This window comes from Otolemur garnettii, unplaced genomic scaffold (genome assembly GCF_000181295.1).
Source record: "Otolemur garnettii isolate 467f Iridium unplaced genomic scaffold, OtoGar3 scaffold00183, whole genome shotgun sequence".
Classification (NCBI taxonomy): Eukaryota; Metazoa; Chordata; class Mammalia; order Primates; family Galagidae; genus Otolemur; species Otolemur garnettii.
In genome coordinates, this window is record NW_003852578.1 from 2,980,874 (window position 1) to 2,984,765 (window position 3,892).

The 3,892-nt window shown below is 35.0% G+C and overlaps 1 pseudogene; it reads right to left on the reverse strand.

The window, feature by feature from the left end:
• Positions 1 to 2,210: 2,210 nt before the first annotated feature.
• Positions 2,211 to 3,460, reverse strand: LOC100965042 (annotated as a pseudogene).
• Positions 3,461 to 3,892: the final 432 nt, after the last annotated feature.

A 3,892-nucleotide genomic window follows, 5' to 3' on the forward strand; every position in this document is an offset into this window, starting at 1 on the left:
AAAAAAAAAAAAAGAATAGAGCTTTATCTTTCTTATAACTGATATTATATTTCCATACACCTAAGTTACTGATTTATGAAGCAGGTGTCATTATTATATTTTATTTTTTATTCAAAGAATCATTTTCAAAGTTTTCCTTTTGAAGATCTTGAGAGAATTTTATAAATATAGGCTTTATTTGAAACCTGGGTCAAGAAGATTGGTTTCAAATAAGGTATATATTTTAAATTATACCGCCAAACCTACCAGTATTCTGCTTCTCTGAGTTAAATGCTTGCTTTATTAGGTATATAAATAGCCTAATACATATGGATATTGTTTGATATATAAAACTGATTTCACTCAAGGATTAAGTGCATTGTTATTAAATGGAATAAAGAATATTTCACAGAATATAAATTACCCTAAAATAATTGAAACAACAATCATTCTCAAAAATGTCCACATCAATAGAATTTAAAATACAGGTGTGATAACTAAAGCTTGTAATAAATAAATGATTATGAAGAGAGTAATTACTTTAAAAATTAATCCATTTGCTTATCTGAACCTGTGTTTATTTAGTACTACAATAGAGCCAGATTAGATGTTGATTATACCATAGTTAATTGTTTACAGATAAATTGAATTTGTGCCCTGTTTTCCAGGGATATTACATATTTATGCCTGCTTTAAAATTGAATTTATTAAGACATATTTCACTCTCAAATGTATCATAATATGTATGACTAGTTATATGATGGCTCCATTTGTAAACTTAATACAAAATGCATATTTATTAAACAGTATATAGAAATATTGGAAGGCCTTGAATACTATCCTACTTGCATCAATTGAGGCAACTTTTTTGAAATCATAGTGGATGCTGAATAAGTATCTGATTATCTATTAACAGAATCAATCTTACACCACAATGTCAGTAAATTAATTTTATCCAGCAGAGTTAAACTCTGTTAGCATAAAACTGTATAAAGAAGATTATGACAACATTTTATAAATTAACTGCAAATAAACCTGTCATTTCCTCATGGGGGAGGCCATGATATCCAGTTCTACATATAAATATTCCATCATACTCTGTTTCCTGCATGCAGAATGTATTTTAAAGAAATCTAATGAAGAAATAATTTTTTGGAAACAGCAAAAAACAGGCTATGATGATGCAAATCTGAATATGAATTGAATTCAATTAAACTGGAGTAGATGCACATAATTAAGAAAAATTTACTCAGAATGCTGAAGAAATAATTAGATATTTCTCAATTGTCTTAAAAATTATTCCTTAGCCATGCATAAGTTAGATCTGCACATTAAGAGGTGATATATTTGATGATTCAATTTTTTACAATGTGCAGAGATATGTAATGTTTAAGTTTTCATTTCACAATATTATAAGAGCACATATCTTTTTGGTAACCGGAATTGCTTTTGTGCAGTTTGAATCAAAGTTGTAAGTGTGCCCATTCCCCACATAGTATGCTCGTTAGGTCCCCTTCTCTTTCTTCTCCCTTTCACCTGCTTGTTTTCCATTGAGTTTTACTAACAAATGTGCACATGAGTGTTGATCAATTAGTTCTAGTGTAATAGTGAATACTTGTGATTGTTTTTGGACTTCACTTAGAAGAATGGTTTCCAGGTCTATAGAGTTTGTCACAAAAAGTATTAGTTCACCATATATTTATGGCTGAGTAGTACTCCAATGTGTACATCGATGATATTTTATTAATCCTTTCATGTGCTGATGGACACATGCATTGATTCCACATCTTTGTGACTGCAAATTGTGTTGGAAGAAACATTTGAGTGCAGGTGTATGGAAACTAGAATGGAGATAGCTCAAAGAATTCAAAGTAGCCCTGCCATTTGACTCAGCAGTCCCACTACTCAGTATTTATCCAATTGATGATTCATTATTTTTTTTTTAATTTTTCTCATTAAACTTTGTTTTAATGGGTCTCAAAATTCTGTGACCGAATTTGTCAAGTTATTTCCATTAACAATTACTGATTTTAAAAACCAATAACTTAAAATTGCCACACACAAAGAAACAAATGGTCCATAAAACATTCTCCTTTCCTTCTGAAGGTTTTACAATGCCTTGTTATCATTAATCAGTCTATTACTATTACACTTAAATGACCAATTGAAACAAACAGTTCTGAGACTGTTCTTCCACCACTGATTAAAACCAGGGTGGTGGATACTAGAGATAATATTCATTTAGCCTTCTGAGCTTTCTGGGCAGACTTGGTGACCTTGCCAGTTCCAGCAGCCTTTTTATCCACTGCTTTGATGACACCTATATCAACTGTCTGTCTCTTGTCATGAACAGCAAAACAACCCAGAGGACAATAGACTGAGAACCTCTCAACACACATGTGCTTGCCAGGAGCCATATCGATGATAGTGGCACCAACAGATTTAAAGAATTTAGGGTAATCTTCTAGCTTCTTACCAGAGCAGCAATCAATCTTTTCCTTCAACTCAGCAACTTGAAGGCAACATGAACTGTCTGACAATCCAGTACAGAAACATAGAGAGAACTAATTTGGCCTGGATGGTTTCAGATAATCACCTAAGCAGTGAAGTGGCCGCTTCCATCAGTTTGTCATTTTTGTTATCTATCACCAGGAACATTGCCACAACGAACATATTTTACAGACACATTTTTCACACTGAAATGCACATTGTCCTGTGGGAGGGTTTCACTCAAAGCTTCATGGTGCATTTCAACTGACGTTACTTCAATTGTAACATTGACTAGAGCAAAGGTGACCACCATGCTGGGTTTGAGAACACCAGTCTCTACTTAGCCCAGAGGGACAGTACCAATACTACCAATTTTGTAGACATTGGGCAGTCTCAAGTTATTGCCAATTGGATAAGTTGGTGGCAGAATGCAATCCAGAGCTTCAAGCAGTGTGGTTTCACTGGCATTGTCATCTTTCCAGGTGACTTTCCATCCCTTGAACCAAAGCATGTTAGCCCTTGGCTCCAGCCAGAAATTGGCATGAATGCTATGGTGCTAGTGTTGTAGCCAATTTTCTTAATATAAATGCTGACTTCTTTAATGATTTCTTCATATCTTTTCTGCTTGTAGGGCTGCTCAGTGGAATCCATTTTGTTAACACCAACAATTAGTAGTTTCACTCCCAGTGTGGAAGCTGGAAGGGCATGCTCACGGGTCTGCCCCTTCTTTGAGATACCAGCTGATACCAGCTTCAAATTCACCAATGCCAGCAGCAATAGTCAGGACACATTGTTAGCCTGAGATGTGCCCGTGATCAGGTTTTTGATAAAGTCTCTGTGTTCTGGGGCATCAATGATACTCATAATATTTGCTGGTCTCAAATTTCCATAGAGAGATATCAGTGGTGACACCACACTCATACTCAGCCTTGAGTTTATTTAAGACCCAGGCATACTTGAAGGAGCCTTTTCTCATCTCAGCAGAGATTTCCTTCTCAAATTTCTCAGTGGTTCTTTTGTCAGTGCCCCCACATTTGTAGATCAGATGGTCAGTAGTGGTGGACTTTCCTGAATCTGTGTGTCAAATGCTGCTGCTGCTGCTAAGAGTCTTCTCCTTTCCATTTGGATTGTGTGGGTGGTTTTCACAACACCTATGTTCTGGCAGCAAACCCATTGTGAAAAAAACTGATGATTCATTTTTAAAAAATAAAATCACCACAGTGTTTTGATTCATACAGATGTCCTAAATACATATTTTCTCTGAGTTTAATTCAGGTATTTTGCCATTTTAGAGCAATGCATTCTATTTCTTTATAGAAATGGTAAGATCAAAAATGGCAGCTTTTTTTTTTTTTTTTGAGACAGAACTTCAAGCTGTCCCCCTGGGTAGAGTGCTGTGGCATCACAGCTCAGAGCAATCTCC